Source organism: Coenobita brevimanus, chromosome 73 (assembly GCF_032717465.1).
Source record: "Coenobita brevimanus isolate Jiangsu-jjx chromosome 73, ASM3271746v2, whole genome shotgun sequence".
Taxonomy (NCBI): Eukaryota; Metazoa; Arthropoda; class Malacostraca; order Decapoda; family Coenobitidae; genus Coenobita; species Coenobita brevimanus.
Genome location: NC_137026.1, coordinates 35,768,298 through 35,784,929, shown reverse-complemented (window position 1 = coordinate 35,784,929; position 16,632 = coordinate 35,768,298). Strand labels below are relative to the sequence as shown.

At 39.0% G+C, this 16,632-nt stretch overlaps 1 protein-coding gene across 1 annotated transcript in view; it reads right to left on the bottom strand.

Annotated features, from left to right (window-relative positions):
• Positions 1–16,632, bottom strand: part of LOC145407533 (uncharacterized) — a 100,580-nt gene that overhangs the window by 6,191 nt on the left and 77,757 nt on the right. The gene's annotated exons all lie outside the window — the stretch shown is intronic.

Here is a 16,632-nt window from a genome sequence, read left to right as displayed (position 1 = left end):
ACAATGAGAGGGTTACAGGTGACAGTATTGACACTTCCAGCTTCCTGCACACCAAGCTGAAAATAAACTTGTGACAAAAAAATAAAAATAAATAAGTAAATATACAAGTTGCTAAATAAACGTTATACAAGGCCCCCACTGCAGCTATGACTCAAACCCTGTGTATCATCACTTAAACATCGACCTAACACTTCCTTTGCAAATCAAGAATTATATCATATCGTCTATAATGGCTCCAACGTGCTTGCATGCGTCGGTCTTGGTCACCTAATGGCCACTCTCCACACTGCTCGATCTCTGGCAGCCTCCTTATTCATTCCCGTACTCCTAATGTCATATTTTATGACCCTGTCCGATATCCTTTTTGGTCTGCCTCTCGCAACCACACTTACGCTCACCTTCCACACCCACCTGTCATCCTCCATCCTCTCCACACGGCCAAACCATCTCACTCTGTCCCTCATCACAACACCAATACACTCCAGTCCTATCCTTCCTCCCAAACCATCTCAATCTGCCCCTCCTCATCACAACACCAATACACTCCAGTCCCATCCTTCCTCCCAAACCATCTCAATCTACCCCTCCTCATCACAACACCAATACACTCCAGTCCCATCCTTCCTCCCAAACCATCTCAATCTGCCCCTCCTCATCACAACACCAATACACTCCAGTCCCATCCTTCCTCCCAAACCATCTCAATCTGCCCCTCCTCATCACAACACCAATACACTCCAGTCCCATCCTTCCTCTCAACCCTTCAATCGTGAACCGAAGTTGCTAAAGTGGCTATAAGAGGCCTCCAATGCAACTCTGAATATAACTCTGTGTGTCACCAAAATCCACTTCACACCTCCTTTGCAAATAAAAAATGGCCCATATTTTCCCTCGCCTAAAATCATAAAAGTTACCTGTAGTAAAAATGGAAGACAAGTGTAATCTGATTTATGGATTTTTTTAATTAATCTGCTTTTCCTTCCTCTGCTCATCTGTAAAATAAATAAATAAGGCTTGATAAAAATAAAGTACCCATAATTCAAATGTACCCAAATAATACCGTTACTCCCTATGTACTATACTTGGCCTATAATTGCCTCTTCAATGCCGAGTTGTAGTAATCGATTGACACCAGAATATGATGTTAGTCACGAAGAAGTGCTGTGAAGAGGATGTAGAGTCGTAGCACAGTCTTTGTCACTGATGTATGTGAATTAAGCTACAAAAGGACGCAAATCTGGGCCACGTTGGCGTGAAAGAACTAGATATATTTATTTTACATGTCCTTACCTAATCTTTCATCTAAACTACTCACAATGGATAGACATACAGATGGACAGACATTATGTACGCAATCTATGTTGGTAATAAAAAGATATAAATACTATCAAACACAATACTATTGCGTAATACTGAAGATAAATCGCTAAGAAACAGGTGTTCTAAAGACTCTTCAAGAATACCAAGCACGATCTCACGCCACAACCCTCTTATCTACTAATTACAATCTATTTACCTGTTATTTCCCTTTCTCCAAGGTCTAGATCCAAGCCACGTCACCAGAAACACACAAAAACTATATAATTTACAAGTACTGTGCGTAATTTCCGATTATTAAAAGGGAAAAAATTAAAACTTTCTCCAACTAAACTTAAGACGCTAAGAACACCCGCGGAGGAACCGTATCACTCAGGCATCAAAATTAAAAAAAACTAGTTCCGTGTATCTAAGCCTTTTATTTACCGCAATTATATTTTTCCTACATTTAACCCGCAAAAATTACATCCACTGAGCACGGAGGGTTGATAAATAAACGCCATATAGAGATATTTGGGCTAAAAACAGAAATGTGAACGAAAATGCTTGGTATCCGCGAAGGAAAGTAATGCAACAATATTCAACCATACCTGTCCATCCGCGAGGAGAAGTAGTGCCATGGAAAACGCCCAAATTTCTACCCACCTGGCCTGTATTCCTACTATTAATCTGACAAATTATATCGACTGGACAAAGAAATAAAAAAAAAATGCTGTTTGGGCAATAATTGTGCGAAAAAAATCAAACTATACCCGAAACAAAGGGAGCGGCTGGTAATTAGGAGTATTAACACCTTAATTAAGCACGTCTCTCAAGGGGTTTAAGAAGTCTAATTACTAGCCGCTCCCTAGCCCCGCCACCCCTATTTCAAGGACTTTCAAAACTGTAACTCCAAATACAGTATTATCAGGGCAATTAATGACTTATTTGGCGTACTTTTTTATACGTGGCTTCTTCAATGATAATCCAGTGACGTATTAAATTATCCTTGCTATATCCAGACGGTTTTATTCAGCTATGGGGACCTCTTGTAAGGAAGGGGTTAATGAAGGCTATCTCTAACCCCTCATTTGAAAATTAATAAAATCGTCCGGCGTATCATTAGCCACCTAACACCTATGGCGTATTTTTCCCTATATTCTTCCTACCTTCCGACGGTTTATATTCAGCTTAGCAATATCATACTTTCGTCCACGTTATTTCTCGTATCTCAACAGCGAAATAAGACAGCACTATATTTTTGCAAAGGCACTTCTTCGTGACTAGCTGCTTTAACTTTATATATAGGTCAGCACTCAAGACAAAAAGTTTATTAGACATCTCCCCATATATTGAAAAAAAGGAAAACAGTGGCGATATATATATTTTCTTTCACTTGGTGTTTCTGGTGCCGTACTCTGTGTCAAACGAAGCTTCTTAACATCTCTTCCTCTGCGATTTATTTTGCATATATGGATGAACAGAAATAAATACGTTTAAGTAGATTTCGATGATGATGATGCGGTAGGAAAGACACTGATGATGGTGATGATGATGAACAATGCAGTGGGATGGATTTAGATGATGATGATGATGATGATGACGATGAGAATGATAATGGTTACCCGAAAAATAATTATACAGTATTCTAGACCCTTCTCAAAATATTATATTCAGATAGTCTGCAAAGGATAATCGTAAATCGCTTCTATGAAAACCGTACTACCACCACCGCTACCACAACTACCACAATCACCACCATTATTAGCATCATTAATTACCTTACATTAACGCGTAAAGGGAATTTTAATTATATTCGATTACGTTCTCAACCGGTCAAAATTATATCTGTATTACCACTACTATACCACCATCCACACTATTACCACAACTACCACCACGACCACTAGCACCATAAACTACCATACATTACAGCGTGTATGGTTAACTTTCTTGATTCAACATCCCCTTTCCAAACCACGAAAAAACATCTCGCATCAATTTTACTACTACTACCACAACCACCACCATCACTACCACAACTACCACCGTCATTAACACCACGAATGACCTTCTATAACAGCGCCTACGAGCAAGTTTCTTTCTGATTTCCAGCCCACGTGTTCACCATAGGCTCCTTCAAATGGCGTCTACTCGTCCGAACGTCCCAGTAGTTTAAAATATATTCCAACTATTCTGTATGACACTACGAAAGCCTATAGAAATTAATATTGTGTATAATTTATATTAATACGGTCTTAAATTCGTCTTCCTGATAAAACTGGAGTAATATCGATCAAAAACGGAAATAAATGGATTGAAGTCGTAGCCATAATGAGCACTCGGAGGAAGAAGATATTCCTCCGAACGTTTTAAAAGACAGCAGCTTCGGCATCCAATATTTTCAATTTTTTAAAGATAAACACTATTTTGCTGGCTTTTCCACAAAGGAAATTTAAGTTTACATTACATTGCTTGCTTTACAGTACTATTATGCCAATTTAACCTAGTTTCTATCAAATTTTTATGATTTTTTAAATTAAATACAATTGGTTTACCTTCTCAAACTTATAGGCTCTTACTCTCGTCGGACGCTCCCAACACCGCTTCTTTACCGATTTATGTTTCTATATGACTGGCTAATATCGTTTTGCAAGTTAATTACTTGATCGGATAGGTATATGTGACGGAAACCTTTTGGCCTATCAGATGGAGCCAGGATTCCGTGGGCTTGAATGATGAATGAATGGAAGCGTGGCCCATTGAACTGGGGAAACTTTGGCCGCTTGGGAAGAGGTGTTAGGGACCTTCCTTACCCGCGGGAACGCCTCTTAACCCCTCCAGTTCGAAGTCTCCCCTAAGCTGCGTAAAACCGTCTGAAGCAAGTTAGAATACAGTATAGTGATTCTTCTAACCCGAACTGACTAGTAACCAAGGAGACTCAATTACATACCCCTTTCAGCTCAGAGGTTGATTTTGACTAGTAACCAAGGAGACTCAATTACACACCTCTTTCAGCTCAGAGGTTGATTTTGACTAGTAACCAAGGAGACTAACCTCATAATTATGGAAATTTGTTTGCGGCCAGACAGACAGACAGACACAAGGTTAGAGATATATTGAGAAAGATAGGATAGATAGATAAAGATAGACATAAGGAAACAGACAGATAGGCGGGAATAAATATATATATGGACTGATAGATGGATGGATAGATATAAATAGATAGAGAGACGAGCTGACAGACAGACACAAAATGAGAGAGAGAGAAAGAGAGAGAGAGAGAGAGAGAGAGAGAGAGAGAACAGAGAGGAGGGGGGTCGATTTCAAACCAATGTGAGAAAGTGAGAGAGAGTAAATAGAGTGAGGAAATGGGCTAGCACACTTTCCACGGCTTCCCATCACACGAATCGCTACAACTTTGAAATTACGGCCTCGGGGCAACGGTGGGTTCCGCGACATTGAGAATTGAATAAGGGTCTCTCTCTCTCTCATATTTTAAACTTAAGAAGAAAACGAGAATTTATAGACAGGCGAGAAAGAGGGATAACTCAAATATATCTCTATCTATCTATGCATCTATCTATCTATCTATCTATGTATCTATCTATATTTGAAATGGCACAAGCTATCTTCTGTCCGTTACTGTTTTACATTAACCTGTCTCTCTCTCTCTCTCTCTCTCTCTCTCTCTCTCTCTCTCAAATGACGGCGCAATTGTGTGTATATTATTATCTCGAATTAAGGAGAGAGAGAGAGAGAGAGAGAGAGAGGAGGGGAGGGAAAGTGATACCTGAGAGAGGGAGAGGGAGAGGGAGAGAGAGAGAGAGAGAGAGAGAGAGAGAGTGAGGAGGGGAGGGAATGTGATACCTGAGAGAGAGAGAGAGCTCACAATTGTTTACTCTTGGTCCTTCTCATCTCTGTGGTAAACAAAGAGGGAGAGAAACAATGCAAACAAACAAACAAACAATGTCTACTTTGGATTCCACTCTCACCACAACAAAGGAGGAGGAGGAGGAGGAGGAGAAAATGAAAGAAGAAGAAGAGGAAGAAGAAGAGGTGGGGGAGGAGGGGGAGGAGAAGGAGGAGGAATACACAGTGGAGAGAGAGAGAGAGAGAGAGAGAGAGAGAGAGAGAGAGAGGAACCCCACAACACACACCAGATACTCCCAGCGTGCATACCTCTTGGTCGGGGGGGGGGGATGGGTATATATTCTGAGGCACAGTAATTCCCGCTTCTTTTTAAAATTATATTCACCACAGTTCACTCACTTCACCACCACACCACCACACCACACCACACCACAGCGCCACGAGTTCTACTAATGTTAGGTGAAGACTTACAACTACCACCACCACCACTACTACTACCACTATTACTACCACTATTTCTACCACTATTACTACAACTACTTCTACCACTATTACTACAACTATTTCTACCACTATTACTACAACTACTACTACAACTATTTCTACCACTATTACTACTACCACTACTTCTACCACTATTACTACCACTATTTCTACCACTATTACTACCACTATTTCTACCACTATTACTACCACTATTTCTACCACTATTACTACCACTATTACTACTACAACTATTACTACCACTATTACTACCACTATTTCTACCACTATTACTACCACTATTACTACTACAACTATTTCTACCACTATTACTACAACTATTTCTACCACTACTACTACAACTATTTCTACCACTATTACTACAACTATTTCTACCACTATTACTACCACTATTACTACCACTATTACTACAACTATTACTACCACTATTACTACAACTATTTCTACCACTATTACTACAACTATTTCTACAACTATTACTACCACTATTTCTACAACTACCACTATTACTACCACTATTACTACTACAACTACTTCTACCACTATTACTACAACTACTACCACTATTACTACAACTATTTCCACAACTATTTCTACCACTATTTCTACAACTACCACTATTACTACAACTATTTCTACCACTATTTCTACAACTACCACTATTACTACAACTATTTCTACCGCTACACTACCAGTTCTACTACTACTACCACCACAACCACTATCACTACTACAACTACAACTACTACCACAACCACCATCACTACTGCTACTACTACTACTACTATTACTACTACCACTATTACTACCACCACCACCATCACTACTACTACTACTATTACTACTACCACTATTACTACCACAACCATCACTACTACTATTACTACTACTACTACCACCACCATCACTACTACTACTACTACTGCTACCAATACTACTATTAAAAGAAGGTGCCCTCTCTCTCTCTCTCTCTCTCTCATTTATAACTCAGATGCCCTTTACCACCTCTCTCTCTCTCTCCTCACTTCCTCCTATCCGCCCACCGCTCTCTCTCTCTCTCTCTCTCTTACACACACACACACACACACACACACACACACACACACACACACACGCTTACCAAAAATTCAACATTCCATTGTTATGAGATAGGAACGAGTCTCCTTGGTTACTAGTCAAAATGAGGTACCAACAGCCATCGACAACGGTAAATAGTATAATAAGCCATTGTTGTGAGGTAGGGATGAGTCTCCTTGGTTACTAGGCAAACAGGTACAAATCTTCCTACACTGTTGTGAGATAAGAATGAGTCTCCTTGGTTACTAGTCAAAATGAAGTCACACTAAACTGCTGATAGGGATGAGTCTCCTTGGTTACTAGTCAAAATCTCTAAACTGCTGATAGGATGAGTCTCCTTGGTTACTAGTCAAAATGAGGTCCCACTCTGACTACACCTGGCCAAGGACAAAGGTAAATGATAAAAGAGTATAGCACTTCTTCGTGATTAGCATTAGAGATGATAATTCTAGGCCAAGTTAGAGTAAGAAGAGTATAGCACTTCTTCGTGACTAGCATAAGAGAGAGAGAGTAATTCTGGGCCAAGTTAAAGAGTACAGCACTTCTTTGTGACTAGCATAAGGGGACATGGTAATTTCTAGAAAAGTTTAATTATAGGCAAAGTTAGAATGAAGAGTACGGCACTTCTTCGTGACTAGCATTAGGTGGAGACGGCAATTTTAGGCCAACTTGAGAGAGAGAGAGAGAGAGAGAGAGAGAGAGAGAGAGAGAGAGAGACAGTACCGCAGAAATGATATAAAAAGGCACCCTCGTCGTGAAGGGGTTAATGAGGCCTGTGTGGGGTCATTTGGGGTCAATTGGGCAACGAGGCAATTACGACAGCAATTAACGTACACAATGGCACCTCATTAACGATATAAGTACTGCAGGGAGAGGAGAGATTGATGATGATGATGATGATGATGATGATGATGGTGGTGGTGGTGATGGTGGTGATGATGATGATGATGATGATGATGATGATGATGATGATGATGATGGTGGTGGTGGTGATGATGATGGTGGTGATGATTATCATGATGATGGTGATGGTGGTGTTGTTGTTGTTGGTGGTGGTGATGGTGGTGATGTTGATGATGATGATGATAGTGGTGATGGTGGTGATGATGATGATGGTGGTGATGATGATGATGGTGGTGATGATGATGATGATGATGATGATGATGGTGGTGGTGTTGTTGTTGTTGGTGGTGATGGTGGTGATGTTGATGTTGATGATGATAGTGGTGGTGGTGGTGATGATGATGGTGGTGGTGGTGGTGGTGGTGATGATGATGTTGATGATAGTGGTGGTGATGTTGATGATGATAGTGGTGGTGGTGGCGGCAGTATAGTAACAATCATCATCATCACCATCACTATAATATTTTGGCTGTTCCCGGTTCCTTCTTACCTGAAAAAAACAAAACAACAACTATGAAAGCATCAATGACAAAAAAAAAAACATGGAAAAAAAACAACAACGACAACGAAGACAAAAACAATATACAAAGAAATTAACATCAAAAAAAAATATTATAAACTAAGACGCAATAACAATTAACATGAACAGGTATATAGAACGAATATAACAAATGCAAGAGGGTGTATAACAAGAACAGCGACAAGAACAGCTCTAAGGCTTCTAAGGTCATGTTGGAAGAGCTCCACACCTAGAGCTTCATACGTACACACACACACGTACATACATATACACATACATACGTCTACACTCCCCACACACACACATATACCTCCTCTCATCCCCCTTTCTCTCACACACACACGTACACATATATATATACACGTATACTTACACACATTTATACATACACACACACACATACACGTACAAACATACATACATATACACACATACATACATACATCCCCCCCACACACACATATACCTCCTCTCATCCCCCTTTCTCACACACACACGTACACATACATACACGTATACTTACTTACACACACACATACACATACATACATACACACACACACACACACACACACACACATACACACACACACACACACACACCTGCATCCTCCCACATACATATCCACTCCCTCTCTCTCTCACACACACACACACGTACACATATATACACGTATACTTACACACACACACACATACATACACACACACAAAAAAACACACACACATAATGTATTTATATATATGCACACACAATGTATTATATAAAACAAACATACATAGAGCATAAAATATTTGAGAGAGAGAGAGAGAGAGAGAGAGAGAGAGAGAGGGGGAGAGCGAGAGAGAGAGAGAGAGAGAGAGAGAGAGAGAGAGAGCCTGGTGACATTCAACAAGCAATCGAATACAGTTCAATTGTAACGACCTAATCGCGCATTCCTACCTGATAGATAAAGATAGACTGATAGACTGATTGCCTGGTATAGATAGATATAGACTGATAGATTGATTGCCTGGTATAGATAGATATAGACTGATAGACTGACTGCCTGGTATAGATAGATAGATAGACATATTGATTGCCTGGTATAGATAGATATAGACTGATAGACTGATTGCCTGGTATAGATAGATATAGACTGATAGACTGATTGCCTGGTATAGATAGATATAGACTGATAGATTGATTGCCTGGTATAGATAGATATAGACTGATAGATTGATTGCCTGGTATAGATAGATATAGACTGATAGACTGATTGCCTGGTATAGATAGATAGATACAGACAGATAGATAGATATAGATAGATACATACATACATACATTTATACATACACAAAGAAATGAGATAGATAGATAGATAGACAGACAAAAAAATGAGGTACGAATAAATATACCAATTATAATAGATAGAAGGATAGACCCATGGATAGATGGAAATGGATCTACATAGGAGGATAGATAATTGGGTTGATGAGAGAGAGAGAGAGAGAGAGAGAGAGAGAGAGAGAGAGAGAGAGAGAGAGAGACGTGACCTTCTCTAGCATTCTTACTCCCCCTGATGAGAGAGAGAGAGAGAGAGAGAGAGAGAGAGAGAGAGAGAGAGAGAGAGTATTGGCAAGTGGAGGAAATGGAGGGAAGAAGGGAGGTAAGGGGAGGAATGTAGAAGAGAAGAGAGGGAAGCGAAGAGAAAGAGGGAGGAGGAAGAGGAGACGAAGAAGGAAAGGAAGGAAGGGAGGGAAGGAAGGGAGGGAGGGAAGGGAAGAGGAGGATAGAGTGAGAATGTCTACGAATTCTTCCCTTCTGAAGGCAGGTGGGGCAGTCACCATCCACTCACCCGATGTATTTACTATGGATGACTACATGGGGTGAAAAGACGAATGGTTTCTTGATAACCCTGGAACCCATTTACAACGCTGGGTGGTAACTATATCACCGAATGGACGCCTGGTGGACTAGCGGGTTAAGGCGCTCTAATCAGCTTAAAATCCCTGAATCCATTTACAACGCTGGGTGGTAACCATATCACCGAATGGAAGCCTGGTGGACTAGCGGGTTACGGCGCTCTAATCAGCTTAAAATCCCAGGCTTAGATTCGGATTAAGTGCTCACCTGTGCCTTAAACACCTGGATTAATTAGCCTAGCCGCGGGACCCTACGATCTTGGCGAAAGAGGAGAAATGGAAAAGAAAGATAGATACCGTAAACCGAAATTTAAAACTATATATATAACGTTAAGGTGAAAAACGTAAACCGGGACATCGTAAAGCGAGGAGTGGCGGGCGTGGGGTAGGAGGTACGGTGCTGCTTGTAATAATAATAATAATAATAATAATAACAATAACAATAATAGTGGTAATAAGTGGTTGTAGCAGTTGTACAGTAGTAGTAGAAGCAATAGTAGTAATTGTAGTAGCAGTAGTAGTAGTAGTAGTAATAGTAATAATAATAAAAATAGCAATAATGATAGCAATAGTAGTAGTAGTAGTAGAAATAGCAGCAGTAGTAGTAGTTCAGTAGTAATAGTAGTAACAGTAGTAGTTGTAGCAGCAGTAATATAATAATAAATACTACTACTACTAATAATAATAATAGTAATAGTAGTAGTGGTAGTAGTAGTAACAGTTGTACTAGTTGTAGTAGTAGTAACAATAATAATAATAATAGTAGTAGTAGTAGTAGTAGTAGCAGCAGTAGTAACAGTTGAAGTAGTTGTAGTAGTAGCAGCAGTAATAATAATAATAATAATAATAATAATAACACCAACAAAAAACCAACCAATCTCTATAGTTCTTTATTCCTCCTTCACCTCTACATCATCTCTTCCAACAAGGCCACAGGAATTACCATCAAACTTACTAATAAAGATTGTGTGAAAATAAAGACAGTAATTAAAGGAGAATTATCTTTATTGCTCTGATAAATAACAAACAGATAACCCTTTCAGATCGAGGACTTTATTTGGGGTTTGAGAGAGAGAGAGAGAGAGAGAGAGAGAGAACCCAGTGGAGTGCAGGCTGAAGTTGCCCTCTCCTGCAGTCCACCATCGTCCTTTCGGGGGATAGGGGGGGAGTTGAGGCACGTGTGTATAACCAGGCAGCTCCACCGACCAGTTATATCAGTGCCACCACCTGAAGGCCTCTCTTCGTCTATCTATCTATCCATCTATCCGCCTGTCTTTCCATCTATCAATACTAGTCCATGTGATTGGTCTTTCTTCCTATATTCTCTCTCTCTCTCTCAATTTTGGGCCAAGTGAGAGTGAAAGGAGTATGGAAGATTTTTTTTTAACAGTAAATTAAAATAATCGGTCTGAAAGGGTTGAAAATATTGGTCCCGTGGAAATGAGAGAGAGAGAGAGAGAGAGAGACATTCATACTGAGTTCTAAAGACATATGGATAGATAGATAGATAGATACACCAATAGGCAAACAGATGAATAGATAAACTGATACTCGTACTAACAGATAAACAGCGATGGATAGATAGACACTAGGTTACGATAGACAGGAAAAAGATATATAGAGACAGATAGCGTCAGGAAGATGACTAGTATAGAAAACGGATTTAGAAGAATGAGAGACAGAGAGGGGTGAGAAAGTGCAAAGAAAACGCAGAAATGGGGAATAGAAATAAAACTAAGGCAATAACGACAGTAAAATAGGGAGAGAAAATTGGGAAAAATAACGTAGATAAATAAAATATAATAAATCAGTAAGGAAATCCACGAATATGGAAAATAAAGGAGAAATATTTTAGCGCACCCTACTTTACAGAAAACGGGACTAGGTTAGCCTTCACGTAACTTAAAATTAACCTTATTATATGTCTATAATAATAATAATAATAATAATAGTAATAAAAATAATAGCAATAATAATAATAATAATAATAGTAATAATAATAATAATAGTAATAATAATAATAATAATAATAATAATAATAACAATAATAATAAACCTTACTTAAATAATAATAATAATAATAATAATAATAATAATAAATCCTACTTACATTTTCCTTACGTCTTACTTAAAACACCTTAAGAATAATTCAAGAAAATCCATGAATACTTAAAGCCTATATGGATTTAAGTAACGCCATTTTTAAGTAACGAGGGAAGACTTAAGTATATCTTGGTGACTCACTTACAATTTAGAAGGGAAAAAATATGCTTAGAATCTATGACTTTACTTTATACATTGAAATCTACTTAAATGATAATAATAATAATAATAATAATAATAAAAATAATAATAATAATAATAATAATAATAATAATCTTCACCTGATAAATTGGCCTTAAAATAAAATACACAATAATACAACAATACAATACACGAATAATACTAATACAAATTAATTCAAGAACGACACAGAAAGAGATGGATCTGTATTTACAAATTAAGGTTACAAAGAAGATACATTGTGATTACAGAACGAAGAGGACTGAGACTAGAGAGAGAGGTTACATAATCAGCCCAATAGTTACAAATACATACACTGTTAGAAAGTTACAGGATTAGTTGATCTCAGAAATTACAAGGGGCGGTACAGATGAAGTTACAAGAATATGAGAGTTACAGGAAGTGGTAGAGAATACATACTGGGAGAATTACGGTGTATGAAGAAATACAAAATATACATACTGGGGAATTAAGTGGTTGGGGCGGTTACAGAATAGGAAACGGAACTGTATCCTATGTTTTATGCTTGCTATTGCCTGATGGATGAAGTTACAGGTGTATGAGGGTTACAGGAAGTAGTGCTATATATATACTGGGGAATTAGGCAGTTGGGGCGGTTACAAAATAGGATAGAAAGCTGTACCCTATCAGTTATTTAATGCTTGCTATCGAGTTGTGTGTGGTGCTGCCTACTTCTTCCTTAGCCTGCATCATTCTTTTTCTGTGCCTGCCCTCCTGTCTTCCTATTTCTCCCATCTTTCCTGTCACTTCTTATTGCTTTTCATTTCTTTACAGGTGGCTTTACATTGAGTGACAAGCCAAATGGTTTCCTGTATGCCAAGAAACCATTTACAGCGCTGGGTGGTAACCATATAACCAAACCATACGTGCTGCCTACGTGTCAGCAAGTGGGTTGGTGGAGGGTTAGTGCCCCTCCCCGTAAAACAAATAACTCAAAGTCAAATGGCCACCCCTTACGGGATTATGGCGTCTGGCAATAGATAGATAGATAGATAGATAGTATATAATTTTCTAAACAGCCAAACGACAGTACTCTTTCTATCAAAAATTCACTTCATGATCATTACTGGTAGCCTTTTAAAACTTCTTCCCCTACACTACTTCCATTTATCTTCACTATAATATCACTGCGCTCATCATCTGTCATCCTACTTCAATCTCTCTCTCTCTCTCAAATTAAAAAAAAAAAATTACCCCCCCCTAACAATAACAACAGCACGAGCCACTACTAACATCACTACAAGCTCAACAAGTGAACCAGAGAGCGGGTGAAATGTGGGATTGGGCCAGCGTGGACATTTTGCACCTATTATTATGTGAGGGAAATTTACTAGGAATGGAGGAAAACGATACGCAGAATACACTCCATCTAAAAAAGAGAAAAAGAAAGAAAAAAAAAAGAGTGAGTGAGTGAGAAGTATAGCCTCAGGACACAACTAACTTCTAACTCTTTTATCTCTAGTATATTTGTGAGGGAAACTTTATAGGAAAGGAGAAGTTGGGTTAAGAGTTACTAGTTTGGGCTGGGTTGGGTTGGGTTGGGTTGGGTTGGGTTGGGTTGAGTGACTAGACTGGGTTGTTAGGTTGGACTGGGTTGGGTTGGGCTGGGCTGGGTTGGGTTGGGTTGGGTTGGGTTGGGCTGGGTTGGGCTGGGTCGGGCTGGGTCGGGTTGGGTTGGGTTGGGTTGGGTTGGGCTGGGTTGGGCTGGGTTGGGTTGGGTTGGGTTGGGCTGGGCTGGGTTGGGCTGGGCTGGGTTGGGTTGGGTTGGGTGGGCTGAGTGACTAGATTGGGATGTTAGGTTGGACTGGGTTCGGTTAGATGATTTAGCTCCGGTCTAAGTCTAGCTAAGTTACATTAAGTGCTAGACCGAAGTTAAATTGGGTCTGGTTAGATAAAACGAGATTAGGTCAAGGTGAGGTTAGCTTAGGTCAGGCTGGGTCAAGGTGAGGTCAGGCTAGGTCAGATGAGATCAGATTAGGTCAGGCTGGGTCACAGTGAGGTTAGGTTGGGTCAGGCTGGGTCAAGGTGAGGTTAGCTTAGGTCAGGCTGGGTCAGATTAGGTCAGGTTAGGTCAAGGTGAGGTCAGGTTAGGTTATATCAGGTTAGAATGGGTTAGACGACGTTAGATCTAATATTACTACAACACTAACACACAAATGGACAAACAATATGAAATCCTGGAAAAGCGAGTAGATAGATAGATAGATAGACAGACAGACTGATAGATAAAAACACTGGCAAGTCTTCCAGCTTATATATATATAGGAAAGATAGATAGAAAGATACATAGATATAAACACTCTAGCAACTCTTCAAGCTTGTATATATATAGGCAAAGATAGATAGACACAGATAGATAGATAGATGAGACAGATAGATGGATACACAGATAGATATAAAAACACCAGCAACTCTTCAAGCTTGTATATATATAGGCAAAGATAGATAGACACAGATAGATGGATAGATGACAGACAGATAGATGGATACACAGATAGATATAAAAACACCAGCAACTCTTCTACCTTAAATAGATAGGAAGTTTTATAAAATGTCCAAAAACGGGTGATAAGTGTCAATATAACGTTCAAAGTTGCTAGAAAACAGACCTAAATGTTTAAGTTAAATTTACAGTGTTTACAGATATTGTTGGGTTAGATTTACATGTTTACATATCCTTAATAATATATGTTTAAATTCAATAACGACTCATGTAAACGTCAGCAGGTTAGATTTACAATGATTACAGGTGTAGAGTTAGATTTACATGTGTCTAGACTTAATTTACAGGTGCACTGAAATGTTAGGTTTAATTTACAATGTTAAAACTAAGCCAGGAAACCATTTACAACGCTGGGTGGTAACCATATAACCAAACCATACGTGCTACCTACATGTCAACAAGTGGGTTGGTGGAGGGTTAGTGCCCCTCCCCGTCAAACAAATACCTCAAAGTCAAATGGCCACCCCTTATGGGAGTATGGCGCCTGGCAAGAGATAGATAGATAGATAGAAAAACATAGTACACGTAAATAGACTAAGTTTAACGTTAATATAAATGTTTAAAAAGATTATAGAACACACAGAAATATTTATAACTCAAAATTAACCTCATATATATACTATGTTAAATTCACAAGGTTTATATGTTAACTATAAGACACATTATGTTAAATTACACGATAACAAATCACATTTTTAACATCGCTTGGTGTTATAAAGAGGAGTTATGTTACAGAGATTATAAATACAGGGCGTCAGGCTTATGTAATCTATGTAACAAATTTCTTTACCCTGGTCGGTTAAGGAAGCCCCCCCTAACACCTGTTCTTAAGTGATTTAGTCTGCCTGTTACTCCATACTATCCTCTAAGTGTCAATTAACTCATTCTAATACCACCATTCTCAGCATAAATAACAAACAAACTTATATTAACCACCCAAGCTCCCTAACACCTGTTCTTAAGTGATTTAGTTTGCCTATTACTCCATACTATCCTCTGTCAATTAAATCATTCCAATACAGCATTACATACACACTTACATTATCCAGCCATATCCCAAAATAAATCACTTAGGAAGAGGTGTTAGGGGGACCAATACCACCACTCATCATAACATACACACTTCCAACCATATCCCAAAATAAATCGCTTAGGAAAAGGTGCTGGGGGGACCAATACCACCACTCATCATAACATACACACTTCCAACCATATCCCAAAATAAATCGCTTAGGAAGAGGTGTTAGGGGGACCAATACCACCACTCATCATAACATACACACTTCCAACCATATCCCAAAATAAATCGCTTAGGAAAAGGTGCTGGGGGACCAATACCATACTCAGCCTGACACACACACCTATATTATCCAGCCACATCCCAAAATAAATCGCTTAGGAAGAGGCGTTAGGGAGACCAATACAACCACTCATCATAACACACACACTTATATTACCCAGCCACATCCCAAAATAAATCGCTTAGGAAGAGGTGTTAGGGGGCTTCAGTAACCGACCACAATACAGGTCAGGCTGATGTAACAAAGCGTAGATACAGTTTTATTTATCCATTTTTCTGTACTCTATGTAACAACCTCTCTGTCTATCTAAACTCAACGGCGTGATGATTTTAACTCTCTTCTATGGTACAGTTCTTTTTCCTCTGTAGTTCCTCCTGTTCTACCTGTTCATCTGTTCCGTCACGATGCACTCGGGAACCTTTTATCATTTCTCTGTTCATCATCAT